The sequence below is a fragment of the Apodemus sylvaticus genome, chromosome 18 (genome assembly GCF_947179515.1).
Source record: "Apodemus sylvaticus chromosome 18, mApoSyl1.1, whole genome shotgun sequence".
NCBI classification, from domain to species: Eukaryota; Metazoa; Chordata; class Mammalia; order Rodentia; family Muridae; genus Apodemus; species Apodemus sylvaticus.
Genome location: NC_067489.1, coordinates 8581238 through 8600771, shown reverse-complemented (window position 1 = coordinate 8600771; position 19534 = coordinate 8581238). Strand labels below are relative to the sequence as shown.

Sequence of the window (19534 nt, the reverse complement as noted above, 5' to 3'; positions counted from 1 at the left end):
ATATTTGCCTTTGTCCAAAAAGGGGATGGGATGTCCATTTAATGGTGGGCAAACAGAAGCAAGAAGATGATCCAGCCAACACTGGGGAGGCTCTGTAACAAGGAGGAGCCTCGGAACAATGGGCAGCTTCCTCATATTCTGTTGCTTTGGACGCACGCCTTGGAAAACAACCCCTCCCCCATCAGGATGGCGTGCTCACCTCACTGCAGGAACAAAGGACACTCTGTTCTCGAGAAGGGACAGCCCAGGAGAGAGGAAGCCCCCAAGCACAAGAGCTGGTGCCAGGAGAGTAGGGAGACCGTGTTGTCTTAACAAAGGGCGTGCTGATGTCACACATATCCAAGAAATTTTGATGAGGGATCCAGATGGTAGTGTGTACATCTAACTGACACACCGAGTTCCCAGGCACAGGGGCGAGGGAAGGCACGTGGACGGATGGGTGTGAGGAGTGAAATTCTAGCACTGTCCATGCTGGAGAGGAAAAACAGGAGTGACATTCCCAGCACAGAAGCCATGAAGCGGAGGCTCTGCCTGTTCTCCTGGATTGACTTCATAAAGGTCTTTGCACCAACCTGAACCATAAACCCAGCCAGGTGGGTGTGTGCTTTGGCACCATGAACCTGTTCGCTGAAGCTGAGGGTCTTGGATAGCCCAAGCCTCCATCTCGAGATGGCCTGGTGTCCATAGCTCCCGTGGGCTCTGTCAAGACCTTGCAGAAAGGAAGTCTCCGCAGTCCTCTAGGCAGTCCTGGGAGCAGGGAGCTGAGAGCGGAAAACCGCCATTCATGGGCAGGCATGGAGTTTCACAATGGGAGCCCAAGCTTCTTCTCAGGGGTAAGACTTGGGGTGCAGAGGATCTGTGCAGTCAGACCACGGGTACAGGAGACAACAGCTAAAGTGGGACATCAGGATGTGAGCTGGTGTGTGGCTGGCCTGGATGAGTGGGGCAGGCCTATGTGGATGTGGCTAAGAACACTTGAAGTCTCAGGGCTTAGAGTAAAGCAGACAAGCCCCCGGGGCGTGAAGGGCCCCACCGAACCCCTCGAAGGCTAGAAGGAAAAGATAAAAGTCCCCAACGGTGAGGGAGCTCTGCCTCCAAGTGCTGCACAGAAATCCTGCCTCAGTTTCCTGACTCCCTGGGCCACACAGTGTATAAGCCCGTTCAAGAGAACAAGTCAGTGAGTGGATGCCGGCCGGGCTCCTGCCCGGGCATCTCCTGTTCTTGCTTGAGAAAGGCTGGCTGGCACAGGCCTGGGCAGAGGCCACACGGATCCAGGTCTTTATTGGCTGGCAAGTGATAACACATCAAGAGGAAATAGTAAGGAGATGGAGTTCAGACATTCTTAATGGAGGGACTGAGAAGCCACAGAAGGAATTGGAGGAGAGCATAACAGTTGTTTTGCCTGTTTTGCTTTACAACTACACAACCTTAATGACAAAATAGTGCCAACTAAGGCAAACAAGGCTGGCTGAGCATAAGATAAATCCTTCAGTGATGAGAGACACTGCACCTCTCCTTGATTTTCTCTGAGTGTTCTCTTGTGTGAACACACATGGTTGACACCATCACAGAACCTCAGGCAGTTGCTACATTTGGTACGGAAACCATACCTGCCGTCAGGGCAACATCCCTGATTGAAATGAGTGATACATAAGCCACGCGGTGTGTTCTGTTCCATGAATCTAACTGAAGAGAGCGAGGCCTGGAGCCCCTGCGGCTCCGGGCTGCTCTGCTCCGCTGGGACCCAGTGCAGGCGCCTGGCGTCAACCGCCCCCACCCCCAGCACGGGGACCAAGCTGCACGTGAATCACTCATTGTTCGTTAGCTTCCTGTCTGGAGCTGCTAGCCGAGGTCCAGGGCACTTTTGTCTCTGTGATTGGAAAGAACTCTCCAGGGCATGTCTGGATGAGGCTCGGATAGCTCTTGCTTTGCTTCTCTGGGAGGGATCTGCCACTCCTCAAGTGTTGTGTGGTGTGGTGTCATATCCCACAGTGAACCAGACAAAGCAATGTCACAGGGAACATTCCCAGTGAGGCCCATTTTAACTGAAACGTGGGATTTTTTAGATGTAGTTGTAACTTCCCAGGAGCCAGTGGGATACACATACCATTGTAGATACTGCCAGACCTGGCTGGTCCAGTGTCCCTTGGATGGTCACCCATCGTCTCTGGAGGCCACAGTCACAGTTCACTGGAAGCGAGGGCAGCCCCAGATAAAAAGTAGGCAGGTGTTTCTCAGGCCACCACCTTCTCATTGCCCTAGAGTGTCACCTCTCCAGATGCCACCTTCTCATGGCCACAGAGTCCCCCACATCGCTATGTGGTGTTGGCCATGAATGTCCTGTGTGTGTGTGTGTGTGTGTGTGTGTGTGTGGTGCTCAGGGGACTAACGACTGGGCCTTTAAGGAGAGCGATGTCAGCAGGCCAGGGCTTTCTCTGCAAAGCCTGACAACACAAGCTCAGTCCGAGGATGGGACCCACGTGGTAGAAGGAGAAAGCTGACTCATTAAGGTTGTCCCCTGACCTCGACATGTGACTCTGAACTGTTCTCTGGGAAAAGCAGCACCCGCTAGAGCAGTGGTTCTCGACCTTAAATTTATTTGTTGCTGTTTATAAATGTAATTTTGCTGCTGTTATGAATCGTAATGTAAATATCTGAGATGCAGGATGTCTGATATGTGACACCCCTGCTCCCCAAAGGGGTCGTGACCCACAGGTTGAGACCCACTTTTCAGTGGCGGCTGAGCCTGGGTTCTCATCCCAGCTCAGCCTCCTGTTAGGAAGACAATCCTAAAGGAGCTTCTCTCTGCCTCGCTGCCCGCCCTGTGTAAAGGAGGGTCACCGAACGCCTATGTCGTTGGGCTCTTTTGAGGATTAAATCAATCTGAGCCATGTGTTAGTTTCTATGGTGACCCACAGAGAGCAGTTAAAGGGAGAAGAGGCTCATCTGGGCCCACGGGGTCTGAGGATTCAGGCTTTAGTCGCCTGGACCCTTGCTTAACTGCCAAACATCACCTCACAGTGCCGGGAGGCAGAGATACAGCCCCCGTGGGCCCACTCCCTTCAAGCACAGCCCCCTTCTAAGTTTCTGTCATTTCCTGTAGCCTATCAGATGAAGCCATCCAAGGACTAGTGAGGTCTGAGCCCTTGTAATCCAGTCACTTCCCACAGACGCATCTGAACAGTGCTGCGCTGGGACCAAGCCCTTAGCACACAGCCTTGGGGGAACGCAGTTCCAACCAGAGAAGTCCCGCAGCTCAGCTGCAGAGAGTATCCAATCAATGACGTCATAGTGTCGATGTGAGACGAGCCCTAGAAACACCCCAAACCCATGTGTGGACCACTCGTCTTGTTCTGACCTCCTGACCACGTTCTGTGGGGTACGCGGGACCCTTGGCTTCTATCCAGCAGGACACATGACTGAAGCTTGGCAGTCTCAGCTCTGTTCTGCTGCAGATTCATCTCTCCAATGTGTGCGAACTTTGATGTCTCACGAAATATGACAGCGATGTATGGAGACTGCTGAGTGACTGGATAGAGTCCATCACGAGGGAGGCCACCTTCCTCATGCCCCCCCTTTCTCTTCCCATCCCATCCTCAATTACCCACATTCCTTGAGCATCCTGGCCTACCTTGGGGGTAGGGGAGCATCATCTAGCCATGACATCTTTCACAGGTCTGACACTACACAGCATAAGGTCCTGCAGAGCACCACAGCTGGCTTACCCTCATGACGCTGACTCTCCACGGCTCTGAGGAACCTAAGGAGGCAGTTCTCATAGTGACCCAGATGTCAGGCTCCCTAGACACGTCCCATGGACGGTGCAATAAGCCAGCTCTGAACACTGAGGATAGCTCCTCTCCTTGTGCAAAAACAGCAAGCAGAAACGCCTGTAGTCTGTAGTAGCGGGTGACAAAATGCAGGGGCCAGAGGGGACAAGAGACCTGAGAAGAACGGCCACTTTGTGGGACTTTTTTACTCCCAAAGAAGGGAGGCTCCCTGCCGTGGTCAGAGCAGGACAGTACTGCTGCTATCACCGAGAGGCGGGAGTTTCTAGGTGGACAGGAGCCCACTACTGCATGTCCAGTTTCCCTGGTGATGGGACGAATATATCAGAATTCAGCGTGAGAGGCAGTGGTCCCAAGAGCAGCTCGGCCCACGGCAGAAATGCAGGTGAGTGCACGCCAGGCAGGACTGGGCTCAAGGCAGACCCAGCGCTTATGGGAAACCACGCCCAGAAAGCCTGCAGACTTCACACACTCAGGACCTAGAGAGTGGAAGTGGGCTACACTTCACAGTGCCTGTTCCCCCTGCCTCTGCCTGCTGTCCCAGTCCTCTGGGGATGCTGCGGGTACGAGGCTGTGTGTGGCCCTGAGAGAGCCTGGAAGGCTCCTGATCTGGCTTTTCTGACAGGACAGCCATAAGCAGCACATCTATGATATAAGTGGGGGGAGGCCCTGAGTGACACATCTGGAATACAGAGGTGTGGTGGGGATACAGAACATCTGTAATACAGAAGTAGGGGGAGCTGCTGCCCCAGGGAAGCTGGAAACCAGCACAGTCAAAATAGGGCCAAGACCCCAGGACGGCCAGTCTGTGGGAGTGAGTCGCCTCTCTTTTTCCACTCAGGAACTTCTTTCTGTGGCTTCCCTCCCCCCCTCCTTCCCCCCCCCCCCCCCCCGCCCTTCATGGGTTCACTGTACAGGATAGGTCCACAGCTTGACTGTGAGAGAGAACCCACACCAGAATCCCCTCAGGGCATGTGGCGGCCATGGACAGGAAGGAACTGTTCTGCCCTGTGGTAGTTCCTTGGATGAGAGTCGGCCCATCTGCCTCTGTCATGGAGCCGGGAGGGTAGGCATGCCCAAGTCATTATCTTTCTGGATCTCAATGGCCAAAGCATTGATCCTCCCCCAGATTCTGCTAGGATGCCAACCTGGAAACATCATCCTTTCAAATTCATAAAATCATGTTGAGTCCAAAACAAGGCTAGGGTTAAAATAGGCAAGATGGCGGTTTACCTCCTAAAGGGAGCAAACACCCCAGGAGAGCAGGAAGCAAAGTCCTCTGGAGAGTCCCCTGAGCCACAGCCCACAACCTTCTGAGACTCCAATGCTCCCCACAGAAGAGAATGGACAGGACAGGCTGATGGTGGAGTTCAGAAGACGGAAGACAACTACAAATGCAGGCTGCTCTGGGAGGGACACGGGTCACATTCTGGAAGTCCAGCCTGTAGGCCTTAGCTCTACACCAGTGAGATGGACACACCACGTCACACCACTTCAGTAACTTCTGGATAACTCCAGCTCCTAGTCAGCAAGCCCCGCCCAGAGGTACAACAGTAGACCACATTTGATGTTATTGTTTGCTTTCAGTTTTATCAAATATGGCCAAGCGAACACCCACAGACACACAAAGTACCCAAAGACAAAGTACACCCACAGACATACAAAGTACCCCAAAGCACCCCAAAGGCACAGGAAGGGAAGAAGTTACTCAGAGCCTAAATTCAAGTTGTTCCTTGAATTTGACAAGGCAGTGGAGCCCTGGTGTGTGCATTTCTTCAAATGTGAAACTTCCTCTCTGTCCTCACTAAGTGGAGGTGGCAGCAGAAATGGAGACAGTACGTGCCCATGGTCACCCGGGGATCTCCAGAAACGGTGACACAGGACAGTGCTGCACCTGGCCACGCAGGGCACCTGCCCAGCAGGAGTGCCGCCTGCACTACCCCGGAGGCCTCAGACCTGCCGCGCTCTTGCCACCACCCCCTCTGCTTTCCAACATTCTGCTTGGAAGGCCAAATGTTCACTGTACTCTTAGAATTTTACTTAGTGAAGCCTTAACTTGGGAGATGTGTTTTCAAAGGCTGATGAGGTTAGGACTTGAGTTAACCTGCCCACGTTACCATCTACCCAAGCCGAAAACCTATACAGCTGAAATCAGTGTTTGCTACAAGCCAGTGGAGGTCACGATTTTCTGAAAGAGGTTGCTTGCCTCTTCCCACCTCCACGAGTCTGTGCAGGACAAGTGCTGCCCAGGCAACACCTCAGGGTGGAATGGCTGACAGGGGGTGAGGCCATGCATGTTGGAAGAGAGATGTGTCACTTGGGGGGGGGGTGGCGGGGATGAAGAGGCAGAGTCCCCCATAACAACTCCCCAAACCTCAGGTCAATATCACAACAAAAAGTCCCTGGTACAGAAGCAGTGGAGTAGACAGCGGCCACCCTCAGCACCCTGCTCTTGACAAATACTCCTAGCCCCTCCCCAGGCCCTGCGCTCCAGCGCCCCTAGCTCTGTCTCTCTCGGTCCACTGAACAACAGGAAGGATGCTGTGTGATTAGGGTCCTACAGCACAGGCTCATTGGGAGCTGGCTTCTTACTGGAGGAATCCTACAGTGGTCACTCAGAGGAGAGTCTCCATGCTCCCTCCCTCTCGGCTGAGTCATGGTCCGTATTCCATATGGTCTAAGCAATCTTCCACTGAGGGGCATCTGGTTTCTTTACAGGTTTAGTTTTACAGATAAAGCTAATTATAAACACGTGCATTTGGGTGATCAAGCATGTCCACCGCCTCTGGAAACCAGTCCCCTGGAGTGTGGCCCTCACCAGCTCTGGGGAACCTGCACGCTTTCTCTTCAGCGTTGCTGTGAATATTTGTCTCAGGGCACTGAGAACCTGTCTCACCAAGCTCTCTGGCATGCACACGGTCACTGCTGCCAGCGTCAGCAGCTCTGCCAGGTGAGGACTGGTGACCTGTTCAGCTGCCACTCAGCGGGGCTGTCCGCTCCTGTGGTGAGCCTGAGGCTGTCTTGTCTCTCCCTAGATGTGTGGTTTGTGCATCTTTTCTCCCAGTCTGTAGCTTGTCTTCAGATCCGTTTACCATGACTGTCTATAGAGCACAAAATTTAGGCTTTGATAAGGTCAAATGTATCAAGCATTGGCATTAAATGGAAGAACTGATTCAGTTCCGGGCTGTAAATACTGCTTATTGGATTTCCTAGAGGTTTTATGGTCTAGCATCTCATTTTCACCCATGGACTTCATTTAAATTAAAATGTAGGTCCTTGTCCAGCCACCTCCAGATGTCTAGCTTCTCTGACGCCACCTGAGAAAGTTACCCTCCTTCCATTGAGCTGGTGTCCCTGGGCCAAAGGTCAGGCCTGCGGGATCCCTTCTGAGGTTCCAAGTCTTTCATTTAATCCTGTGGGGTCCTCCGTGGACCCACTCTGCCTTGGCCACGCAGCAAAAGAAGAATCCAAGTCAAGTACTTTGCTTGACTCTTCCTTTCTGAGACTGATGTAGGTGTTTCAGACCCTTAGGGTTTTTTTTCTAAGATATTCGGTTTTAGAGGTAACAGAGCCAGGCACGTTCCTCCTCTGCTGGTGGGATGCTGTTCCTTCCCTTGGTGACTCCCCCAGTTGTCTTTCTGCCTTAAGGGGGAGAGGGGCCCAGCAAGGCTCCCACTTAGTGCTGACCCCAGACTGCCTGGCCTCTAGAACTTCTGTTCTTTATCGAATGTTCACTTTGAGGTCTTTTATCACAGTCTCACAAACGGACTAGGCTAGTTCCAAATCCTGGGTATGAGAAATGAAAAGAAAGCCCAGAACTCCTGTGGCTCCCGGGATGTGAGGTCTTGGCATACCTTCTGTTTTCCCTCTCAGGGCACTGCACTAAATGACTGAGGGACAGGCAGGTCTCCCCACCATTTGGGAAGCCACACTTAACTCTGCTCAGTAGCTTTTCTTAGGGAACTGTCAGTGTCCCCCAGCTTCCAGGTCCCTGGGGAGATCATTCAAAAGAATCCCCAAGATAACAAAGTTCATTGTCCTGCTGGTTCCTCTGCTTCAGAGGAAACGGTGACCTCCAGGTAACCTCAGGTCCGTTTTCCTCTCAGAGGAGTCTTGAGGGACTGGAGAACAGGCACAGATCTCTCTCTGCCTGCCTCTGAGACCTCAGCATGAAACAGGACCTGATGTACCGGCGTCTGTTGGCAGGGCATGTTCATGGTGTTTATTCCCAGAGATAGAGCACGTATAACAGCACGGGGCTTGGGGCAGGGCTAAAGCAGAGGACTGCCCACCAGGCTGTACTGTAGTGATGCCCCTGTGGGTCAGCATGGGCCACTCTGGGCTGGATTCCTGAACGAAGAAGCAGAATTTTAGGCACACATATTGGAGGGTCTCGGGACATAGGTAGGTGGGTCTTGCATTTAGTCAGACAAAAGATTCCAGCCACTCACAAAGAAGTGTGAGTAGGGAAAGGAGCAACGAGCTTTCTGTGCATCACTGAAAACTCTAAGACCTCAGCAAACAAAACGGACAAAGATCAGGGTCCAGAGTAGAACCCCAGCCCATTCTCAGGAAGGAATGGCAGATGCAGGGTGACTGCTAGCGGGAAAGCCCACTTCAAGTATCCCTGGCCCAACCCGTAAACACCTCTGAATGCTGGCTGAGAAAAACACTGGCTAGAGACAGGCGGATTCTGAGTTCGAGGCCAGCCTGGTCTACAGAGTGAGTTCCAGGATAGCCAGGGCTATACAGAGAAACCCTGTCTTGAAAAACAAACAAAAACAAACAAACAAGCAAACAAACAAGCAAACCCCCACAAACACTGGCTGCCTCCATCTTCCTAGTTGCCCCAAACCCTATTGAGCACGCCTGCCCATGCCGATTTAGCCTTCCTCCAGCCTCCTTGTCTGGGAGAGGCAGGAAGAATAGAAATTGAGCAGTCTTCCTCTGCCCCTTGGATTATAGCCGTGTACCATCCCAGTCCCCCAGCCCTCTCTTCGCCGTTCCTAAGCAACCCTACACATAGCCCTATAGCCCTTAGCAGACAGTTTGACCTCTTCACTCAACAGAGTACCACCTCCCACACACTGGCGAAGGAAACTTCCAGAAGGTCTGTACTGGCTCATTGCACAACTCTGAGGCTACCAGAGGCCTCACTGGGGCTGTGTTGTTTTCTTTCCAGGGGAAGAAACTAGAAACACAGGCAGGTGGAACCTGGGCACTGAGCAGGGAGCACCTCAGAGGGCAGCCTGCCCCTCAGTGCCCCGCCCCGTGTCTCTGCACTTGACAGGTGGGTCCCTCCAGCCCTGGCTGTATGGGCTGAGGTGCGATTGCACAGCTATCAGCTCTGTGGGTGGCATGCAAAGATTGCATGCAGAAATATGGTTCGCCTTCCACTTCTCGCCACAAAATCCCACCTGCGAGGCCTGGGTTGGCGCCCATGCATGGATGACTGCACCTTCAGAGATGGTCACAGCCCTTCTTAGGAAGGTTCCCCAAAGCAGTCTGACGCAGAAGCACTGGCTGGCTGTGGTCACTCTGCCCTCTAGTGAGCACTCTGGGTTAAAGCAGCTTACAGTGGAGGGTGCTTGGTGGACAGACCCAGGATGACCACACCCACTGCATCCCTCCTCCTGGCTTCCCAGGGGAGAACACTGCAATGAGGGATGGTGTAGATCAGATTTGCTATGGGTGTGCCTGTGGGAGACGTCTTGATGCTAAATGATGAAGAAGACCACATCCAACAGTGGGTGTCCCCCTTCCCTGCGTCCGTGCCCTGAATCATACTCCTGGGCAGAGAGCAAGCGCCTGCAGCAGTACGCATTTTGCCTTTATTTCTCTTTGCTCTCGGCAGAGCAGGCCTGACTAACTGCTTCAGGTACCTGCTGTGACTGCCCCACAATGATGGACAGTGCGCCCTGGAAGAAAGCCAAATAAAGCCCTGTAGCTTTAATTTTTCAAAGCCTGCTTTAATAATAATTCTTAAATGCTCCCACCTCCCTTCTAGGCCGCCAGCTACCAGAGGTAGTGGAAAAGAAAGGATACAGGGGAAGTGGACCAGTTTAGAAAGGTTCTTTGGAGCAACTCCCACATTGTGGTGTTCTCCCTTGATTTGGGGCAAGTTGCCTATTAAAGGTAGCCGGAAGTGGGTTTAATTTCAGAGGGAAAGGGACATTGCCACCTATCTACTTCGAGGAGTACTGCATCTGGTCGGACACAGAACTTCTTGCTATCCCTGGACAAACAGGTCAAGTTTCTCTATTACCCTCTGGTCCCCAAGCTCCTCTCTGGGCTGTGGCTACTATCTCCTCATCGAAGCTTCACCAACCAGGTCAGGGACAGACCTCTCAGTGGGTGATGCCTCAGAACGCTCCCAGGAAGGAAGCAGGGTCCTGGAGGATGAGTCTGCCCCACCCCCACCCCCATGGAGAGAGCTCTGACAGCAGCTTTAGTCCTGAGCACAGCTTCTATAGCAGTCGTTCTGTTGTAGCATCCGAGACATCTCAGTGACACACCCAGGCCCAGGCTCAGTGCAGCTCCACACCCAGGCATGTTCCCCTGGTCCTCACAGCCGTAGACTCACTCAAGGAATTCTGCCCACAGAGCTGCCACAGCTGCCTGACAGGTGAACTCCAAGCATGGTACTGGCAGGTTGTGCAGTCCTGAGAAAATGGGGAAATGGAGGATGTGGTGGTGGTGGGGTGGGTAGGAGCAGTGGGGGGTGGGTAGGAGCAGTGGGGGGTGGGTAGGAGCAGTGGGTGGGCTATCTGTTGTGGACACACCTCCCTTCTGATGCACAGATGGTGACGCATGCCCCAGATGACATTTCTTGGCACACTATATCAGAGGCTTGGGACCGGCCAGCAGCTTTTCCCTACCTGGAGAGAGACTGGGTTGGTCCTGCTCTCTGGATTCATAAGACAGGAAAGGGAGCTCAGACAGGTAGGACTCCACTGTGACCAAATGATTATGAGGTGACACACTAGGGAGGAGCCAACCCTGTCCAGGGCACAGGCTGTGGCATTCCTAACTAGTAGGATTAGAGCCCAGCTCACCTGCATCGTGGGCAGAGCTCAGTGCAGAAACAGTTCCTGCGTGGCCAGGAGGACTGGGACCAAATCCCGCCTTCTTAAGCTGCCCTGCAGCCATGGCTGCGAAGGTCATTATCGGCTTATCATCGACAGTCACACTGCATAGCCCAGACTGGACTCACGGCAGGCCTCCTGCATCAGCCTCTCAAACGCTAGTAAGACAGGGGAGCAAAACATTTGCCCTGTGTGGCACCACAGAGGCAGGCTGCAGGCGGGCATCACACCCTGCACATCGCAGAGGGCCCTGGGTCATCCTGCTGTGGATCGCTGTCCAGGAGGTGGGTGGACTGAGAACTTACAACCCCAAGGCAAGAAGGCCCATCTCTTAGGTGTAATGCTGCCTTAGATGGGGTTGTTCTACAGTCACACAACAGAGCATGCCCACAGGAGGGCAAGTGCCCCCCGTGCCCACAGCCCTACCACTGCCATCTGCCCACAGACATCACTGGTGCAGGGGGCACACAATGCAATCGTGTAGCTGCTTTGACATTCACAATAACACATGGAACTACATATAAGTCTGTCTGCAAATACGTCTTCAGATGTGTGCATACGTAAGAGTAGGCTTGTATGAAGTGATTGGCACATAAGGTTTCAAGTTTGAAGTCAAAGTCATCTATTTTGATGCAGCCCTGAGACCCACGGAGAGCTGACCTACATAGCCAACAGGCAGCAAACGGAATGAGGTGGCCAGGGCTCTCTCTGCCGAGCTGGCCGTGGGCAGTGGCCACCCCGAAGGCCATCTGGCTCACCTGGTGTAAGTCCAGAATTTCACATTCAGCTTAGCTCAAATACAGAGTTTTTCACAGGCCAAGAATTGGGGACACTTTGCAGAAGACATCTATACCCAACGGATACATGAGGAAGAAAGAATGATTATAGTTTGTTTACTAATGTTAAAATAAACCAGCTTCACATTAGTACAGTATAAAACACATCAAGATTTACATAAAGGGCCAAGCTTTGCATAGAGACCTAACAGTTTTATGATGGAAAACATCAAGTAGTGTCTTCCTGGCTAGAGGAAGCCATGGCCTTGGAACTATGGAGGCATGGTTGATGCAGTGAGGGGGGCATCACCAGAACCACGCCCATCAGGAACCTTCCCATGATGCCCTACACATCTGTCACACTGCTAGGCATAAGTGGATGACTTCCACTGAACCCAAAGCTTTAAGAGGTGGACCTTCGGGGTATGTGGCAGGTTATCCTGGGGAGCGGCAGGTCCCCCCAACTCCTGAGTGACTTCCCTCCTCCGCACACTGCAACCTCTAGGCCCTTGTGGCTCAGTGACCCACACTGACAAGGGAGGACCAGGCCCTGCTAGAGGAACATGCAGCCACTTCAGTTACACTTCTGCAGAGGGCACTTGCCTTGTGTCCCCAGCAGGACTGGCTTACTCTGTCACTGAGGTCAGTGTGCACGCATGGGTGGTTACCTGTATTCTGTATCAAGATTCACCCAGCCCACTTTGTACCCATTGCTCCGGTTGGCTAACTGAGCTCTTTGCTAGGCGCCTGTACCATCCGGCCTGCCCCATCATTGTGGCTTTGGGATATTTTTTTAATACTTCCTGGCTCTCTGGCACCACAAGATGCTGGGTCATTGTCTGTGTTTCCTGCCCTCATCTTAGATTCCGTTATTTCTCTGAGGACCCCGGATGCTTTTATTGGGAGAGACTGTTAGAAAACAAGAGTGGGTTGCCAGGTGGGCTCCAGGCGGCTGCCAGGCAGGAGCCGATGCTATCTATAAGGTGCAGGCGGATTCCTGCAGGTGGCCATGTGCATGCATGCTGAGCTAACGTGAGCTCCCGCGATGACTCCACATCTCCCTGTTATCATACTTTCCCCCGGCTTTCCTGTTGTCTCCTCCATTGGTAAGAAAGAGGCACCCTCCCCTGGTACTTGTCACTTAGAAGATTGTGGTGTGACATGTGACAGGGTCAGCAGGCGAACCTCTGCTCTCAAGGGACAGAGCTCACCCAGTCTAGGCTCCTTCCGTCCCTTTCTCTGGCCTCCGCTTGGCCCAGTTTCCAATGTTGGTCCTGAAGTCCTGGCCCTCGGGGAGGTGCTTGGTGCCTTTGTAGCACAAGGCTCCTAAGGACTCCTTGAACCTCCCATGATGCTTTAGTTCTAGTTCCTAACCTGAGAGTCTGTGGATCTTGGTACACACATGTCCCATCGGTACAGTAGCAAGGTTCTCTGAGCCAGACACTGCTGAACTTTGCAGGCCCAGCAGAGCTTGCAAGTTCAAGGTTAGCCTGAGACCTATCTCAAAAAATACCCCAAACCAAATCTTCCGTGGTCACCACAGTCAGCGCTAACCTTCCTGTCTTCTCCACACTGCCCCATAGTGGGATCCTGTAGCAGAGCCTTCACACGGCCCCCTCCCCCAGCAGAGTGTGTTTAGGGTTAAACCACACCTCCTTCCTTTCCCTAGAGGACATTCCGGTCACTGTCTGAATGGCTAGTTGGTGTATCTGCTGACTACTTCATTGGGAAGCACACTGTAACCTCCACATGTTCAGGGCTTGGGACTGACACTGCCTCTGCACACAGGCAGGTTTCCTGTGGCCAAGTTCTCGACCCCTCTGGGTAGATGATGGCAAGGGGGACTGCCGAGGAGTGCAGGCCAAGTGAATGAAGCCCCACTGTCTCCACACAGACATGCTGGGCCTCCTTGCTCTCTAAGCTGCCTCCTTAGTGGAACTCTGATGTCCAAGGCTGTCACAGCCGGCTGCTCAGTTTCCAGGGTTAGTGACAGTAGGTGGGGTCTTATTCCTGTCTCTCTCATGAGCTGATGATTCTGGGTACCTTTTCCAGCACTGGGTTTTAGTCGATTTTGTTCCCACAAGTTTCAAGACAACTCTAAGAATGAATGTTCCCTGAGGGGAGAAAACGTTTGCACAAACTGCGGAAAGCCAAGCAGCTGCCACTGACCAGTTACATGAGGATGCCAGGTTGGCTCTCCAGGCCACAGCATGTGAGTTCCCTCTCCACTGACACAGTGGGGAGATGCCAGCAGGTGTCCAGCAAAGCATCAGGTGACTGAATGCTCTGTCTGCTGGTTCTGTTGCCTGCTGTGCAGTGCGTCATCGAGGATATCTCACACCCCTGAGATATTTCCAGGTCTCTGAGTGGCAGAGTGACAAAAGAGCCGGCCGGTGCTGTCAGCATTTGCAGGTGTACAGTCAGCATTTGCAGGTGTACAGTCAGCATTTGCAGGTGTACAGTCAGCATTTGCAGGTGTACAGTTAGCATTTGCAGGTATATAGTCAGCATTTGCAGGTGTACAGTCAGCATTTGCAGGTGTACAGTCAGCATTTGCCAGTGCCGTCAGCATTTACAGGTGTACAGTCAGCATTTGCAGGTGTACAGTCAGCATTTGCAGGTGTACAGTCAGCATTTGCAGGTGTACAGTTAGCATTTGCAGGTATATAGTCAGCATTTTCAGGTGTACAGTCGGCATTTGCCAGTGCCATCAGCATTTACAGGTGTACAGTCAGCATTTGCAGGTGTACAGTCAGCATTTGTAGGTGTACAGTCAGCATTTGCAGGTGTACAGTTAGCATTTGCAGGTATATAGTCAGCATTTTCAGGTGTACAGTCGGCATTTGCCAGTGCCATCAGCATTTACAGGTGTACAGTCAGCATTTGCAGGTGTACAGTCAGCATTTGTAGGTGTACAGTCAGCATTTGCAGGTGTACAGTTAGCATTTGCAGGTATATAGTCAGCATTTTCAGGTGTACAGTCGGCATTTGCCAGTGCCGTCAGCATTTACAGGTGTACAGTCAGCATTTACAGGTGTACAGTCAGCATTTGCAGGTGTACAGTCAGCATTTGCAGGTGTACAGTCAGCATTTGCCAGTGCCGTCAGCATTTACAGGTGTACAGTCAGCATTTGCAGGTGTACAGTCAGCATTTGCAGGTGTACAGTCAGCATTTGCAGGTGTACAGTTAGCATTTGCAGGTATATAGTCAGCATTTTCAGGTGTACAGTCGGCATTTGCCAGTGCCGTCAGCATTTACAGGTGTACAGTCAGCATTTACAGGTGTACAGTCAGCATTTGCAGGTGTACAGTCAGCATTTGCAGGTGTACAGTCAGCATTTGCCAGTGCCGTCAGCATTTACAGGTGTACAGTCAGCATTTGCAGGTGTACAGTCAGCATTTGCAGGTGTACAGTCAGCATTTGCAGGTGTACAGTTAGCATTTGCAGGTATATAGTCAGCATTTTCAGGTGTACAGTCGGCATTTGCCAGTGCCATCAGCATTTGCAGGTGTACAGTCAGCATTTGCAGGTGTACAGTCAGCATTTGCAGGTGTACAGTAAGCATTTGCAGGTGTACAGTCAGCATTTGCAGGTGTACAGTAAGCATTTGCAGGTGTACAGTCAGCATTTGCCAGTGCTGTCAGCATTTGCCGGTGCTGTCAGCATTTGCAGGTGTACAGTCAGCATTTGCAGGTGTACAGTCAGCATTTGAAGGTGTACAGTCAGCATTTACAGGTGTACAGTCAGCATTTGCAGGTGTACAGTCAGCATTTGCAGGTGTACAGTCAGCATTTGCCAGTGCTGTCAGCATTTGCCGGTGCTGTCAGCATTTGCAGGTGTACAGTCAGCATTTACAGGTGTACAGTCAGCATTTGCAGGTGTACAGTCAGCATTTGCAGGTGTACAGTCAGCATTTACAGGTGTACAGTCAGCATTTGCAGGTGTACAGTCAGCATTTGTAGGTGTACAGTCAGCATTTGCAGGTGTACAGTCAGCATTTGCAGGTGTACAGTCAGCATTTACAGGTGTACAGTCAGCATTTGCAGGTATACAGTCAGCATTTGCAGGTATATAGTCAGCATTTGCAGGTGTACAGTCAGCATTTGCCAGTGCTGTCAGCATTTGCAGGTGTACAGTCAGCATTTGCAGGTGTACAGTCAGCATTTGCCAGTGCTGTCAGCATTTGCCGGTGCTGTCAGCATTTGCAGGTGTACAGTCAGCATTTACAGGTGTACAGTCAGCATTTGCAGGTGTACAGTCAGCATTTGCAGGTGTACAGTCAGCATTTACAGGTGTACAGTCAGCATTTGCAGGTGTACAGTCAGCATTTGTAGGTGTACAGTCAGCATTTGCAGGTGTACAGTCAGCATTTGCAGGTGTACAGTCAGCATTTACAGGTGTACAGTCAGCATTTGCAGGTATACAGTCAGCATTTGCAGGTATATAGTCAGCATTTGCAGGTGTACAGTCAGCATTTGCCAGTGCTGTCAGCATTTGCAGGTGTACAGTCAGCATTTGCAGGTGTACAGTCAGCATTTGCCAGTGCTGTCAGCATTTGCAGGTGTACAGTCAGCATTTGCAGGTATATAGTCAGCATTTGCAGGTGTACAGTCAGCATTTGCCGGTGCCGTCAGCATTTACAGGTGTACAGTCAGCATTTGCAGGTGTACAGTCAACATTTGCAGGTGTACAGTCAGCATTTGCAGGTGTACAGTCAGCATTTGCAGGTGTACAGTCAGCATTTGCAGATGTACAGTCAGCATTTGCAGGTGTACAGTAAGCATTTGCAGGTGTACAGTCAGCATTTGCAGATGTACAGTCAGCATTTACAGGTGTACAGTCAGCATTTGCAGATGTACAGTCAGCATTTACAGGTGTACAGTCAGCATTTGCAGGTGTACAGTCAGCTCCTTGAGGCCGCGCTGAAGAATCTGTGCTGTGGTGGCTCAGTAATTGAAGGTTCAGACACGTTGTGAGGAAGGAGCGCTTCAGCTGGGGAAGCTGTTTGGCAAAGTGGTAAGGCATGGACTTGCTTTCATTCAGATCTGAAGGAGCCAGCTGAACTGGAGAGATGGCTCAGGGGTTAAGAGCACTGATAGCTCTTCGAGAGGTCCTGAGTTCAAATCCCAGCAACCACACTGTGGCTCACAATCATCTGTAATGGGATCTGATGCATTCTCCTGGTGTGTCTGAAGACAGTGACAGTGTACTCACATATATTAAATAAATAAATCTTAAAAGGGCTGAAGAGATAGCTCAGTGATTAAGAGCACCAACTGCTCTTCTGAAGGTCCTGAATTCAAATCCTACCAACCATCCATAATGAGATATGATTCCCTTTTCTGGAGTATCTAAAGATAGCTACATATATTTACATATAATAAATAAATAAATCTTAAAAAAAAAAGAGCCAGCCAGCCCTCACCTCAGTGCATGGGACACCCTGTGGGGGAGGGCTACGCCCTTGCTTTATCCTGTGGGAGACCCAGAGCAGTACAGTAAGGAGGTCTCTGCCCTTGCTCTATTCTTTGGGAGACCCCATGCAGCACAGTGCAGGAGGGGTCTGTCCTTATTCTCCTTCAGGAAACCCAGACCAGCACAGTGTGGCCAAACCCTCTGGGGTCACATGCTGAGGTGACTCAGGAAAGACCACATCCCCAGGGGGTGGTACTGGTAAAATCAAGAGCACATCTCCAGGTCTACAGGAGCCATCCTCCCCTAAGAGACACCAGCTTAGAGGGTGTGACCCTTACCCACAAATGTGGTGGGGAAAGCTGTTTGGTGGCAAAGTTACTGAACAGACACGTGTGTGTCTCTGTTGCTGGCTAGTATCAGAAGTATCTGAGGCGTTAGGCCTTTAAAAAAATAACATTTTGATAATTCAGTGAGAATGTCATACAATGTATTTAAGTCATATCCAGCCCCCATTCCTTCCCCTAACTCCCCCCCCCCCCCCGCCCGACTTTGTATCCTTTTCCTTTTTCCTAATATCATATCAAATCCAATCTGTGCTGGCCATATACTCCTGTGTGCCTTTCTCTAGAGTGTGGATAGCCTACCAAGGCCCATATCTTTAAAGAAAATTGACCTTCTTAGGGCTGGAGAGATGGCTCCGTAGTTAAGAGCTCTGGCTGCTCTTTGAGAGGTCTGAGTTCCATTTCTCACATACACATGGCATCTCGTGACCATCTAAAACTCAAGTTCCAGGAGGTCTGATGCTCTCTTTTGGCCCCCATGGCCACTGTACACACATATATGCATATAGAGCATCCATATTGTAAACCAAAGACCAGGGAACTAACTGAGCATCTCCTAGAAGTCTTCAACCGCCAGCAGCCCCTCAGTGGGGGTGGGGCGCAGGGCACCTCCCCACTCCACGCTGGAATGCTGACTGGCTGGACCATGCGCAGGCAGCCACAGATGCTGTGAGTTCATGGTGCAGTGGTCCTGTCATGTCTAGAAGATGCTGCTTTGTCCTGACTGTCTCTCCATCCTCGCCTCCATGACGGTCCCTGAGCCTTGGGAGGGTGGGGTGCAGGTGTCTCTTTTGTGGCTGAGCTCTGCCCTGAGTCTCTGCCCTTTAAGCACTTGTGAATTTCCACAGCGACTGCTGAGCACTACACACAGAAGCTTTGCTGGAGGGACCCGAGAGCCGCCGTGGCCAGAGAGACAGGAACTGACGGGCTGCTTGATATCGCTCCATTTGGCAGGACAGGCTTGTTTTCCTTAACCCGAGGGCTGCGTGGAACTTCCTGTGGTTCTTGGTCTGCAGCATTCTGTAGTAGATGCTCAGTTAGAAGACCTGAAATGCAGGCAGTGGTGGTGCACGCCTGTGATCCCAGCACTCTGCGAGGCAGAGGCAGGCGAATTTCTGAGTTTGAGGCCAGCCTGGTCTACAGAGTGAGTTCCAGGACAGCCAGGGCTACACAGAGAAACCTTGTCTCAAAAACAAAACAACAACAACAAAAAAAACCAAAAAAACCAAATCCAAAAAAATCAAAGAAGAAGAAGAAGAAGAAGAAGAAGAAGAAGAAGAAGAAGAAGAAGAAGAAGAAGAAGAAGAAGAAGAAGAAGAAGAAGACCTGAAATGCCCACGACCCCCTGGGACAGTCCAGCAGACTTGCAGGAGGACATTGTCGTCTATAAAACTTACACCGGATAACCTAGACAATCACATGAAGTTTATATGCAGTTTCAGCAGTTAAGAACACTGGCTGTGACTGATCGTGGGGTCCCCAGTGGAGGTGCTAGAAAAAGGACTGCAGGAGCTGAAGGGGTTTGCAACCCCATAGGAAGAACAACAACATCAACAAACCAGACCCGCCCCCCCCCCCCCCCCCCCCCGAGCTCCCAGGGACTAAAACCACCAATGAAAGAGTACATATGGAGGGACCCATGGTTCCATCCGTATATGTAGCAGGGGATGGCCTTGCTGGACATTAATGGGAGGAGAGGCCCTTGGTCCCTCGAAGGCTGGATGCCCCAGTGTAGAGGAATGTAAGGGCGGGGAGGCAGAAGTGGGTGGGTGGTGGCACACCCTCATAGAAGCAGAAGAAAGGGGAATAGGATCAGGAAAGGGGATAACATTTGAAATGTAAATAAATAAAATACCCACCCCCCAAAAAAAGAAAAAAGATAGAAAGAATGAACTCTGGCTGCTCTTTCAGAGGTCTGCGTTTGACTTCTCACGTGGCATCTCACAACCATTTATAACTCAGCTTCCTGGAATCTAACCCTCTCTTTTGACCTCCATGGTCATGTGGCTTCTCACTTCCGGCTTAGAGCAAGCTCCTGTGTACAGGGGACAGAGCCACAGAGGTGTGCTGCCCTCAGTCAGGTCTGAGAGCAAGAAGGTTTAGGGGTCCCTCTTTGCCGACTGCAAGC

General features: G+C 51.6%; 1 protein-coding gene and 1 long non-coding RNA gene across 6 annotated transcripts in view; one reads left to right on the top strand and one right to left on the bottom strand.

Moving 5' to 3' along the window:
* Positions 1-19534, bottom strand: part of Mcf2l (MCF.2 cell line derived transforming sequence like) — a 147239-nt gene that overhangs the window by 112582 nt on the left and 15123 nt on the right. The window lies entirely within an intron of this gene.
* LOC127668641 (uncharacterized) lies at positions 14364-16044 on the top strand. The gene is made up of 4 exons (XR_007974133.1): positions 14364-14414; positions 14539-14580; positions 15592-15654; positions 15964-16044. It is a non-coding gene; the product is annotated as an uncharacterized LOC127668641 (long non-coding RNA).